The sequence below is a fragment of the Phacochoerus africanus genome, chromosome 12, assembly GCF_016906955.1.
Source record: "Phacochoerus africanus isolate WHEZ1 chromosome 12, ROS_Pafr_v1, whole genome shotgun sequence".
Taxonomy (NCBI): Eukaryota; Metazoa; Chordata; class Mammalia; order Artiodactyla; family Suidae; genus Phacochoerus; species Phacochoerus africanus.
Window position 1 is genome coordinate 48,413,338 of NC_062555.1, and position 14,454 is coordinate 48,427,791.

General features: G+C 42.2%; 1 long non-coding RNA gene across 12 annotated transcripts in view; it reads left to right on the forward strand.

The window, feature by feature from the left end:
• The window catches only part of LOC125112400 (uncharacterized), a 64,616-nt gene that overhangs the window by 18,948 nt on the left and 31,214 nt on the right, over positions 1 to 14,454 (forward strand). The gene's annotated exons all lie outside the window — the stretch shown is intronic.

Sequence of the window (14,454 nt, forward strand, 5' to 3'; positions counted from 1 at the left end):
GAACTTCTATAGGCAGAAAAGAACAAGAGAAGAAGGAAAGGAAAAAGAGCAGCAAAAACAAATCCAAAGTAATTAATAAAATGGCATAAGAAACATACATATCAATAATTACCTTAAATGTGAATGGACTAAACGCCCCAACCAAAAGACATAGACTGGCTGAATGGATACAAAAACAAGACCCATATATATGCTGTCTTCAAGAGACCCACGTTACTTCTAGGGACACATACAAATTGAAAGTGGAGGATGGAAGAAAAATATTTCATGCAAAAAGGGATCAAAAGAAAGCTGGAGTAGCAATACTCATCAGACAAAATAGACTTTAAAATGAAGAATATTTTCAGGGACAAAGAAGGCATTACATAATGATCAAAGGATCAATCCAATTTATAACAATTTTAAATATCTACACACCCAACACAGATTCACAATATATAAGGAAACTGCTAACAACCTTAAAAGGAGAAATCGACAATAACACAATCATAGTGGGGGACTTTAACACCCACTTACAGCAATGGACAGATCAACCAGACAGAAAATCAGTAAGGAAACACAGGCCCTGAATGAAGCATTAAACCAGATGGACTTAATAGATATTTATAGGACATTTCATCCAGAAGCAACAGATACACATTCTTCTCAAGTGCACATGGAACTTCTCTAAGATTGACCATATCCTGGGCTACAAATCCAACCTCAGTAACTTTAAGAAAATTGAAATCATATCAAGCATCTTTTCCAACCACAACACTATACGACTGGAAATCAACAAGAAAAAAACTGCAAAAAAAACACAAACACGTGGAGACTCAACACACTACTAAACAACCAATGGATCACTGAAGAAAACAAAGAGGAAATTAAAAAATACCTAGCAGCAAATGACAACAAAGATAAGACACTCCAAAACCTATGGGATGCAGCAAAAGCCGTTCTAAGAGGAAAGTTTATAGCAATACAACCCACCTCAGGAAACAAGAAAACTCAAATAAACAAGCTAACTTTAATCTAAAGCAGCTTGCGAGAGAAGAACAGACAAGACCTAAAGTTAGTAGAAGGATAGAAACCATAAAGATCAGAGCAGAAATCAGTGAAATAGAAACAAAGAAAACCATAGAAAAGATCACTGAAACGAAAAGCTGGTTCTTTGAAAAGATCAACAAAATTGATAAACCCCTAGCCAGACTTATCAAGCAAAAAAGATAGAGGACCCAAATCAATAAAATTAGAAATGAAAAAGGAGAAGTAACAACAGACACCACAGAAATACAAAGGATCATAAGAGACTACTACATGCAGCTATATGCCAATAAAACAGAAAACCTAGAAGAAATGGACAAATTCTTAGAAAAGTACAATCTTCCAAGACTAAACCAAGATGAAATAGAAAAGATGAATGGACCCATCACAAGAACTGAAATTGAAACTGTGATTAAAAAACTTCCAAACAAACAAGTCCAGGACCAGATGGCTTCACAGGAGAATTCTATCAAACATTTAGAGAAGAGCTAACACTCTCCTTCTGAAACTATTTCAAAAAAATTGCAGAAGAAGGGATACTCCAAACTCATTATGAGGCCACCGTCACCCTGGTACCAAAACCAGACAAAGACTCCACAAAAAAAGAAAACTACAGGCCAATTTCACTGATGAACACGATGCAAAAATCCTCAACAAAATACTAGAAACCCATCCAACAATACATTAAAGGATTGTACATCATGATCAAGTGGGATTTATCCCAGGGATGCAAGGGTTCTTCAATATCGCAAATCCATCAGTGTGATATACCACATAACACACTGAAGAATAAAAACCATATGATTCTCCAATAGATGCAGAAAAAGCCTTTGACAAAATCCAACACCCATTTCTGATAAAAAACCCTTCAGAAAGTGGGCATAACAGGAACCTACCTCAACATGATAAAGGCCATATACGACAAACCCCAGCATGTCATTCTCAATGTGAAAAGCTGAAAGAATTCCCTTGAGATCAGAAAAAAGACAAGGATGTCACTCTCTCCGCTACTCTTCAAATATGTTCTGGAAGTCCTAGCCACGGCAATCAGAGAAGTAAAAGAAATAAAAGGAATCCAAATTGGAAAGGAAGAAGTAAAACTATCCCTATTTCAGATGATATGGTACTATAACTAGAGAATCCTAAAGACTCTACCAGAAAACTGTTAGAGCTTATCCACGAATTGGCAAAGTTGCAGGATACAAAATCAATACACAGAAATCGATGTTTCTAATACTAACAATGAAAAAGCAGGAAAAAGAAATTAGGGAAGCAATCCTTACCCTCACATCCAAAAGAATAAAATACCTAGGAGTAAACCTACACTAAAGAAACAAAAGACCTGTACCTGAAACTACAAGCCACTGATGAAAGAAATCAAAGATGACACAAAGAGATGGAAAGATATACCATGCTCGTGGATTGGAAGAGTTAATATTATCAAAATGACTTACTACCCAAGGCAATCTGAATACAGATTCAATGCAATCCCTATCAAAGTACCAAGGACGTTTTTCACAGAACTTGAATATTTTAAAGTTTGTTTGGAAGTACAAAAGACCCAGAATAGCCAAAGACATCCTGAAAAAGAAAAATGGAGCTGGAGGAATCAGGCTCCCGGACTTCAGACTATACCACAAACCAACAGTCGTCAAAACTGCATGGTACTGGCACAAAGACAGACATATAGATCAGTGGAACAGGATGTAGAAACCCAGAATTAAACCCATGCACTTACAGCCAACTAATCTATGACAAAGGAAGCAAGACTGTACAATGGAGAAAGGACGCAAGGATGCTGGGAAAACTGGACAGCCACATGGAAAAGAATGAAATTAGAAACCTCCTAACACTATACACAAAAATAAACTCAAATGGATTAAAGACCTAGATTAAGACCAGACACTATAAACTCCTAGAGGAAAACATAGGCCAAACACTCTCTGACATAAACGACAGCAACATCTTCTCAGATCCACCTCTTAGAGTATTGACAATAAAAATAAACAAATGGGACCTACTCAAACTTCAAAGTTTCTGCACAGCAAAGGAAACCCTAAGCAACACAAAGAAACAACCCACAGAATGGGAGAAAATCTTTGCAAGTGAATCAACATGAGAGGGATTAATCTCCAAAATTTATAACACCTTCTGCAGCTCCATACCAAAAAAAAAAAACAAACAACCCCATCCAAAAATGGGCAGAAGATCCACACAGACAATTCTCCAAAGAAGACATACGGATGGCCAAAAAACACATGAGAAGATGTTCAACATCACTCATTATTAGAGAAATGCAAATCACCACGATGAGGTACCACCTTACACCAGCCAGAATGGCCATCATCCAAAAGTCTACAAACAATAAGTGCTGGAGAGGGTGTGGAGAAAAAGGAACCCTAGTACACTGTTGGTGGGATTGTAAATTGGTGCCACCACTGTGGAAAAGTATGGAGATTGCTCAGCAAAAAATAAACATAGAACTGCCATTTGATCTAGCAATCCCACTCCTGGGCATCTACCAGAGAAAACCACGACTCGCAAAGACACATGTACTCCAATGTTCATTGCAGCACTATTTACAATAGCCAAGACATGGAAACAACCTAAATGTCCATCACAGAGGAGTGGATCAGAAGATGTGGTAAATATACACAATGGAAATATACTTCGCATTAAAAAGAAGAAAATACCAGCATTTTAGCAACATGGATGGACCTAGAAATTATCATGCTAAGTGAAGTCAGCCACACAATGAGACACCAACATCAAATGCTTTCACTGACAGTGGAATCTGAAAAAAAGGACAGACGGAACTTCTTTGCAAACAGATGCTGACTCACAGACATTGAAAAATTATGGTCTCCGGAGGAGACAGTTGGGGGGGGGGGGGGGGGCTGTGCTTGCCTGTGGGATGGAAATCCTGTGAAATCAGATTGTTATGATCATTATACAACTACAGATGTGATAAATTCATTTGAGTAATAAAAAAAAAAGAAGAAAATATGAAATTAGAAGGATTTGCAGGAAAGAATGCTACTGAACTGTTGGAAATAGCCAACAAGGTTTTTATTAACTGAGACTAGGTGGCCCGCCGTGATGCAGAAAAGAGAATGAAACAAAAAAGTGACTCTTCTGGTGGCCACCCTAACAAAACCGGTGCCCCCAGTGGGACCAGCCCGTAGGGGACAAGGCCCAAGACCAGGGAAAAGGAGCCCCCTGGAACATGACCAATGCGCTTACTTCAAAGAAAAGGGATATTGGAAAAATGAATGCCCCAACCGTCCCGAAAGAAAGACCAAGGCCCCACAGAAGTTCTTTAGTATTTGTCGTAAGGGTGGTTTAGTGTTGCTGAATTCTCTCAACTTTTGCTTATCTGAGAAGGTTTTGATTTCTCCTTGAAATATGAAGGAGCCTTGCTGGGTAGAGTAATCTTGGTTGGAGGTTTTTTCCTTTCATCACATTGAGTATATCATGCCACTCCCTTCTGGCCTGCAGAGTTTCTGCTGAAAAATCTGCCGATAGCCTTATCGGGATTCCCTTGTATGTTACTTGTTTCTTTTCTCTAGCTGCTTTCAAGATTTTCTCTTTGTCTTTAATTTTGGTCAGTTTGATTAGTTTGTGTCTCGGGGTGTTCCTCCTTGGGTTTGTTTTATACTCATTGTGCTTCCTGGACTTGAGTGAGTGATTCTTTTCCCATGTTAGGGAAGTTTTTTGCTATTATCTCTTGGAATATTTTTTCTGTCCCCTTCTCTCTCTCTTCTTCTGGCACCCCTATAATATGGATGTTGGTGCATTTCACGTTGTCCCAGAGTTCTTTTGAGATGCTCTTCATTTGTTTTCAATCTTTTTTCTCTGTTCTGCATCTTTTTTCTGTTCTGCATCCGTAATTTCCACTAATCTGTCCTCCACCTCGCTTATTTGTTCTTCTGCCTCCTGTATTCTGCTGTTGGCTGCTTCTAGTGAATTTTTTATTTCAGTTATTGTATTTTGCATCTCTTCTTGTTTAAATTTTATATCTTGTATCTCTTTGGTCAGTGTTTCCTGTAAGTTATCCATCTTTGCCTCCAGTTTATTTCCAGTGTCTTGCATCTTCTTCAGCATCAACAGTCTAAAGTCTTTTTCCTGGAGACTGAGAATCTCCTCATGGCTTAGCTGATATTCTGGGGTTTTTTCTTTCTCCCTCATCTGAGTTATAGTTCTCTGTCTTTTCATTTTTATAGGTTTTTGGTGTGGTGACCTTCTTACAGATGATAGAGTTGTAGCCTCTCTTCCTTCTGCTGTCTGCCCCCCTGTGGCTGAAGTCAGTATGGGGGCTTGGTGTAGGCTTCCTGATGGGAGGGGCTGATGCCTGCCCACTGGTAGGTGGAGCTGATTCAAATCCCTCTGGTGGGTGGGGCTTAGTCTCTGGATGGGATTGGAGGCAGCTGTGTGCCTGAGGGGTATTTAGGTACCTGTTTACTGAGGGGTGGGGCTGTGATCCCACCTGGGTTGTTGTTTGCCCTGGGGCTTCTCAGGGGCTGGCTGATGGGTGGGGCCAGATTTTCCCAAAATGGCCACCTCCAGAGAAAGGCACTGCTGCTGAATATTCCTGAGAGCTTTGCCTTCGATGTCCTTCCCTCACAACAAGCCACGTTCACCCCTGTTTTCCCAGGATGTCTTCCAAGAACTGCAGTCAGGTTTGACCCAGGTTCCTGTGGAGACCTTGCTTTGCCCCGGGACTCAGTGCACGTGAAAGTCTGTGTGCGCCTTATAAGAATGGGGTCTCCGTTTCCCCCAGTCCTGTGGCGCTCTTGCGCACAAGCCCCACTGGCCTTCAATCCAGATGCTCTGGGGCTCCTTCTCCCAGTGCCGGATCCCCGCACATGAGGGTTTGATGTGGGGCTCAGAACTCTCCCTCCTGTAGATGAGTCTCTGTGAACCAGTTAGTTTCCAGTCTATGGAGCTTCCTACCCTGGAGGTATGGGGTTGTTTATATCGTGAAATTGCCCCTCCTACCTCTTGATGTGGCCTCCTTTTTTTCTTCTGGAGTAGGGTATTTTTTTTAAGGTTTCCAATCCATTTGGGTGGGGATTGCTGAGCTTTTGGTTGTGAATTTTGTGGTTTTTAGGAGAGAAGTTGAGCTCCAGTCCTTCTTTTCCGCCATCTTAATCCCGTCTTCCTTCTAATTTCTGTAGCTTTTTACAGATATCTGATTGGGCTTGTCCCACAAAGGCAGCATTTATCATCCGTTGGTTCTCAGCGGCCTCGGGATCAAAAGGGGTGTAGATTCGGAAAGCCTCACATAGTCTCTCATAGAATTTGACTGGGCTTTCATTCTGCTCTTGTGGTATCTCACTGGTCTTAGCTATGTTAGTAGGCCTTTTAGCCCCAGCTTTTGCCCCCTGCAGGAAGGCCTGCCGGCACCTCTGTAGGTTATGTTTCCCTTCTTCAGTGTCATAGTCCCAGTGGGGGTTTTCTTCTGGGAAGGCGTCCCTTACCCAGTTTGCCAAGTCCGCTCGACCCCCCGCATTGGCCTGAAGCCATCTTTGGGCTTCTGTTTCAATTCGACAGCACTCTTCAGTGTCAGAGTAAAAAGGAGTTGCCGGCAGTCTATCCAGGTCGGACAGTGTGTCTGGAAATGAATCCTAAGAGATCAATTAGTGCCTGAGGCTTTTCAGAATATGAGGGAGTATGGTGTTTCCAGTTGAGGAGATTGGCAGTGGAAAAGGGCTGGTAATAAAAAACCCGTCCCCCCTCTTGTATGGTCCCATCAGGGGTGACTTGCCGTGGTCCCCATGTCTCCCATAAGGGCATTTGCAGTGCTGGAGTGGCTGCTCCCTGAGCTGACCAGAGACGGCAGGGGTGATATCGCCTCGGGAACTTGAGAAGCAGAAGAAGGAGGAGAAACCGAAGGCGGTGGGCTTTCTGGCATCTGGGGACCTTCGGCTGCACATAAGGTGGTGGCATAGGGGGCGAGTCCTCAGGTTCCCCTTGAAAAATAGGTGGCACCTTTTTTTGAGACAAGGTTTTCTTCTTGGATTGGGCTACTAGCACCCTACACTGTCCCTGGTCTGTGGTGCAGAACCGAACCCATGGGGGCCTCAAATAGGCAATTTCCAACCATTGATCAATGTACAGAAATGGGTCTGGGTGTCCAGGGTCTCCTGTTATAACACTATATACTGCTGCAACTGTGAACACATCTGAGGCCAGCCAACACCAAAGGAGGGCCACTCTAGGGTACAGAGGGTACACAGTTTTCCAGGACTCAGTTTAACACCATAATCTCTAGAAAATCCTTTCTTAAAATTCTTAACCAAACATTCTAAGACAGTGGGCTTGGAAGCCGATTTACCCATTGTGTGACAAACAGTGAGGACAAGGCCTCAGGTAACAATCGCTTCCTCCGCCTGACCGCTCCCCTGGAGGAGATATTTCAGGCACCTCTTAGCATAGGTGGGACTGTATAAACCCCAACGTCAGGATCCCTCCAAAGAGGGCCACCAGAAGCTGTATGAGGGTTGCCGTGGAACTACAGGTTAGGACTCACTCTGGCTCCGTAGTCCAAAGACGGTGGAGAATGGGCTCTCGTTCTCTCCAGTCACTCACACACACACCAGAATTGACAAGCCTCCCGATCCCAAGGGAGTAAATCCTGACCTGAGTGACCCTTTGGTCACTGAGAGGTGATCAGTCTCTCCTTCCGCCTTATGGCGGGTCCTAACTCGAGCAGATGTCCCCGGGGCACTCACCAGTCCGACGTCCTGTCCTGGAACCTGTTTCCACTCTCCTTCTGAGTCCGTTCAGGAAACGGTGTGAGCCAAGGCCAGCACGGCCCGAGTGAGGGTCTGGATCCGGCAAAATGGTCGGTGCGCGCTATCCACCTGTCACGGGGCTGGCGACCGTGGCCTCCCCCGGTTCCCCAACAACGGTGGCACAAGAGGCCAGCTCGGTTGTCGGCTTCCTGGCCAACGTACCAGAAATGTTGCGGAAACCGCAAAAACCGTGGCAGTGGAAGGAGACAAACAGCACTCGGAGATATGGAAAAGCAAGGTTTATTCAGCACCGGTGCGAGCTCAGAGGCGTCACCTCCAGAGTCTGAGCACCAGGTCTTTGTTCTCAGTAACTTTTATACACTACAAGGTCTTGATTTTCCCATGTAAGCATCCCGGACCTCCCCCCATCCCCAAGCAGACAGTGTTCTTCCCTAAGAAACTGAGCAAGCAAGGTTACAGAAGCAGAACTGATAAGCAGTGTTGGGTACCTGATTAGCAGGGCTGCTGGCCTGGACATAGGGCACACAGTTGTGACATTATTACAAGAAGGGTGGTCTAGTGACGAGCATAGCTGGAAAGGCTTGCAGCTGCCTTAGCCGGGGGGGGGGGGGGGGGGGGGTTTGTTCTTTAGTTAAAACTTTCAACAAGGATGTGCCAATTTCTGCTGCATAGCAAGGTGACCCAGGCATTCATATACACACACACATATTCCCTTTCTTATATTACCTTACATCAAGGTCTATCCCAAGAGATCGGGTATAGTTCCCTTGTGCAGATTTTTATGTCATTATGTACAGAATTAGATTTCTATGATCTGTGTTGTGTTGCTCTTCACTAAAATCATGTGAACAATATAGTACTACCATTTTACAGGTAAGGAAATTGATGATCACGAATGCTAAATTGTTCACAGTTGCATAGTGGATGTTAATGCTAGGCTTGAACTTAGTACTTTTGATTCTGAATTTGTTTAGTGACTGGCTAGGTCACTCAACCCCTCTGGCCCTCAGAGGGGTCAGTTGATTCATTGTTAGAATACTTAACAGATCCATTCTAACCCTAAAAGTCTGTGATATTGTAATAAGTAGTGTTTAACCTTCAGGAGGCTGTTTTTTTTAAATTTTTAAATTTTTTTTTGTCTTTTTGCCTTTTTCTAGAGCCACACCTGTGGCATATGGAGGTTCCCCGGCTAGGGGTCTAATCAGAGCCATAGACGCTGGCCTACACCAGAGCCACAGCAACTCGAGATCCGAGCCTCGTCTGCGACCTACACCACAGCTCACGGCAATGCCGGCTCCTTAACCCACTGAGCAAGGGTCGGGATCGAACCCACAACCTTGTGGTTCCTAGTCAGATTCGTTAACCACTGCGCCATGACGGGAACTCCCAGGAGGCTGTTTGTATAGCCAGGGTGAGCCTAGAGTTAGGGAGGTACCTACTGATTAGCTGTAGGACTATATTTTAGATTTTAGTAATTTTATTATGATAATTGAATTAAAATTTTAATGAAAGCAGGAAATTAAATATGAAGGATATATTTTAAAGATGAAGCAACACAATTTTTTTTTTTGTTTAGCCAATAAAATAAATTTGGCATAGTATTCGTTTTTTTAGTACTTGAAAACAGTATTATAAAATAACCATTTTTTTTTTTTTTTTTTGGCCACACCCAAAGTATATAGAAGTTCCTGGGCTAAGGAGAACCTTTGCCTCAGCAGTGATCCCAGCTGCTGCAGAGACAGTGTTGGATCCTTAACCCGCTGTACCACAAGAGAAATCCGAAAATGGCATTTAAAAATGTTTTATCCCCCCCTTTTTAAAATAAAGTTAAACATGAGTGTTACGTCTAGTAAGCAGGAAGCCACACATGGTCCACCTTGTTACTAAATCTCATGTAGCCACAAGCAACTTCGGGCTACATTTCTTTGTTTTTTTTTGGGGGGGGGGGTGCTCCTAGGGCATGGGGCATGTGGAAGTTCTCAGGCCCGGAATGAAACCATGCAACAGCAGTGAAAAGTTGGGATCCTTAACCCGTGGTGCCACCATGGAACTCCAAAATGACATTTTTTAAGTTCCAAGCAAAAAAAAATTTGTATTTTCTTGTTTATATTGTCTTAATATTTTACTTTGAAAAGCTGTAACTTTTATAAATGAAATAAGTCAGCGAAGACAAATACTTTCACTTATATGGTATCCCTTGTATGTGGAACCTAAAAAATATACCAAACTAGTGAATACAACAAAAAAGAAGCAGACTGACAGAACTGAGGGGGGAAGTGGCCACATAGGGTGAGGGGGTGGGAGGTACAAGCAAGCTCTTGGGTGTATATTAGGCTCTAGGATGTTATTAGGCTCTGGGATGTATTGTACAACATAGGGAGTTTTGCTGATATTTTGTAGTAACTAAATGAAAAGTAACTTTTGAAAATGGTATTAAAATTTTTTTAAATGCCAGAAGGAAAACCCTAAGGCTGTACATTTTGTGTTTCATACATGATGCGCTGAAATTTGCCTTCAAAGAAATGTAAAATGGAGGAAAACAGATGCCCAAAGGGGATACTTCACATTACGTTTCATAGTTAGTAAATCTCTTCTAATAAATAACTGTGATAGGTTTCAGCAGACTACTTTGTACCTGATTACTACCTAAATGAAAAGGAGATAAGCATGATTACAAGACTTTCATTTGTATACCACAGGCTGTGTTACCTGTTTACTCTGGATATAACTTTCAAAATTTTTCAGAAATTTTCACTAGTATTGATTCAATTCATTTTTTTTTTTTTAATTTTCATTTTGTGTTCTTTTTGTCTTTTCTAGGGCTGCACCCACGGCGTATGGAGGTTCCCAGGCTAGGGGTCTAATTGGAGCTGTGGCTGCCGGCCTACACCACAGCCACAGCAATGCCAGATCTGAGCTGCATCTGCGACCCACACCAGAGCTTATGGCAACGCCGGATCCTTAACCCACTGAGTGAGGCCAGGGGATCGAACCCACAACCTCATGGTTCCTAGTCGGGTTCGTTAACTGCTGAGCTAAGACAGGAACTCCTAATTTATTTTTTATCTTTAATCTTATTACATTTGTGGTATGTTGATCATACTCTAAGAACACTTCCATAAACTTGGAATTGTGAGTAGCTGAGCATGTTGTAACCAGAACCACCTGCGGTTGCTGGCTGTATGAGACCAGAACTTAGTATAACCTCTAGAGAAAGGTTAACCTGCTTTTTAAAAAGAGTGATCATTTTGTTGTGAGTAATGGCATTAGGCATAAAACATAAGCATTCCTCTAAAGAACTAAGATTATTTATTTTTATTTTTTATTTTTTTGGTCTTTTTCTAGGGCCGCACCCGTGGCACATGTAGGTTCCCAGGTTAGGGGTCCAATTGGAGCTGTAGCCACTGGCCTTCCCCAGATCCACAGCAACGCTGGATCCAAGCCGTGTCTGCGACCTACACCACAGCTCATGGCAACACCGGAACCTTAACCCACTGAGCTAGGCCAGGGATCAAACCCTCAACCTCATGGTTCCTAGTTGGATTCATTAACCCCTGAGCCACGATGGAAATGCCCATAAGATTATAAATTTATATAGCCAGGCATATAGGTTTTCAGTGAGCCTGAAGGAAACTCTTCTGAGTCCCATCAGTTGTCTACCACTCAGATCCAGATTTTCTTTTCTAGCAAGTTATTTCTAGAGCTTAGATGACCTCATATCAGTCTAATAGGTATAAGGAAGAGACGATCTTGGTGGTACATGAGATGAGCCAGACCAAGTTGCTCTGGGCTTTGAGTCCTTTTCCTTAGAGGTTAACATTAGATAGAGAAGATTGGGTCATCAGTACTAGTTAAGAAACTGGTGGTTGAGCCGTTTCTATTTCTAGCAGAAAAGGGAACTTGGAGGAGGTTTTAGATTACAGGTTTTCTGTCTTTTTCTATGTTCCAAAGCTCACGTGTGTCCTAAAGACATATTCTGAGTTGGGGCTTTGTCTCTAGATTTGTCCGGGTCACATATTGAAATTTAATAATTTAAAATTTCATTTGACGAGTGCGGATGTGGAGAAACTGGAACCTTTATACATTGCAGGTGGGAAAGTCAGGCGGTTTGGTCTCTTTGGGAAACTAGTTGTCTCTTAAAAAGTTAACCCAGCTGTTCCACTTTTAGGTATCTACCCAGGAGAAATGAACACGTATGTCCATGCAAATGCTTAAGCGTGAATATTAATATCAGCATAGTTGATAATAACCAAAAGGGAAAACTGTCCAAATGTCCATCAGCTGATGAATGGAAAAACCAACCGTGATGTGTTCACACAGTGGAACACCACTCAGCCCTGAAAATGGTCAACTGATAGATGCTCCCACATGGGTGAGCCTCCAGACTGTGATTGTGAGTGGAAGAAGCCAGGTGCAGAATGGTCTGAACTGTACGATTCCGTTTGTATGAGATGTCTACATAAGGCATATTTACAGAGAACGCAGGATGGTCAGGAGCTAAAACTGCGTAGTAGGGAGTTACTACTGCTCTGCTGGAGATGGTTAGTTCGAAATATCCTCTGCCCGGAAGGAGCAGAAGTCGGAATAGCTATTAACTCAGCAGAAATCGAGGTAGAGCTATAAAATATGAATAATTTTTTTTCCTTATCAACTTAGCAATAAGATGATTTTGGAAGTTTTCTCTAGGTGGTATGTGGATACCACAAGGCAACGCAGATCCTATTAAAGTTACTGTTGTCTCATATGGTATGTGAGAAGGAATGAGGTGATAGTCTCTTGCCTACATGGCTAGAGATGGTTTGTTTTCCAGTATTTGATTGTTGATATTCAGGCCACTCCTCCACGTGGATTGCCCAGTTGGCTCCCAACCTGCAACCCTCATGTGTTGGTGAACACTGAACAGCCCACTTTTTGGAAAAATAACACTGCTTTGTGGTGTTGGCTGATTTTCGTGGTGTAAATGCTCTCCCTGTGGTTGATTTCGATCTACCAGCATGACAGTGGAGTTGGGAAGAGATTCACACTTGGTGCCCATGGAACCGTGAGTTGGCTCCAGCACCTAGACCACTGGCCCCGCACCTGTTTCCAGTACGTACGGCCAAGTATGGCAGAGGACACTGAAAATCCTAAACCTTTGCCAAAAAAGCATCGTCAGAAATGGCAAGGCGGGAGTTCCCTTCGTGGCTCAGTGGTTAATGAACCTGACTAGGATCTATGAGGATGTGGTTTCGATCCCTGGCCTCACTCAATGGGTTAAGGATCTGGTGTTGCTGTGAGCTGTGGTGTAGGTCGAAGACATGGCTTGGATCCCATGTTATTGTGACGTGGGCCGGCAACTACTGCTCCGATTGGACCCCTAGCCCGGGAACTTCCATATGCTGCAAGTGCGGCACTAAAAAGCAAGAAAACCAAAAAACAAAAAAACCAAAAACTTGACATGGCATCCACTGTTGATACGTAATAAATAGCATTTAATAATCTCATCCTTTAATGTCCTGTTCAGAAGTTTTTCTTAAAAGAGTACTACATGCAATATTATATTGGATGTGTGTTTTCAAAGTAAGTCACTTAAGGAGTTCCTTGGTGTCCCAGCAGTTAAGGATCTGGCGTTGTCAGTGCTGGGGCTTGGGTTACTTTTGTGGTGTGGGTTTGATCCCTGACCTGGGAAATTACATATCCTGTGGATACGCCTCCCCCCCCCCAAAAGTTAAAGTAAACATGTTTTGTATTTACAAAGTCATACAGAATTGAGCCTTCAGTTGCAAAGTAGTCAAGATATTTCAGAATCAAATTATAGAGAAAATGTTGTTTTGAAGTCTGATTGTTTTTCTATAGCATCCCATAGAATAAAGTGAAAATATACTAAACTAAGCTTTATCTTCTGCTCAGTAATGACACTGACAAGCTTTGCAATTTAACAAATACAGTGATTGCTTTGTAATCGTGTGTTTATCTTTAAGAGCAGTTTAATGGACTAAGTTTTCCTGTTCTTCAACATCCAGACCTTCAGGATGTCTTACTCATTTCCATTATTGGACCTAGGTTTGTAACTGTTCCGATTTTACATTGTATTCTTCTAAATAAAAATTTGTCCCAGGTTCTTTTTTACTGTTAGGTGAGAATAATAAGTTTCTCCATTATTAGTAACTTTTTTAGACAGAAATTCACAAATTTCATGAATGCTGACTTCATACACTATCATGGATAATATTACCAAAAAACCCACTAGGAATGGACTCAGACACCTTGAATAATGCATATTAGTTTCATTTAGTGCAGTGATTGATTTTTTTTCCACTCTGTAAGAAAGTTACTGTTACATTGGTTAAATATTTTAAGAGATTCCACTGCTAAGTTAAAACTTCTGTGCTACAATGAAAATACATAGCAACAATATTTCCTGCTTTCATAGCTGATAGGTTTGGAAAATTTTATTCACAATTGTTAAGTTACTGTGTTCTCTGAATAGACCAGGTAGTTATGGATTTGAAAGGCATGTGTCTAAAAATTGGAAAAAATAGGCTTTCATATTACAGTGAGCATTCTGTTCCCAAAGAAAAATTTATTTTTTTGGTCTTTTTAGGGCCACACCTGCAGCATATGGAGGTTCCCAGGCTAGGGGTCCAGTTGGAGCTGTAGCTGCCGGCCTACACCACAGCCAGGGCAGTGC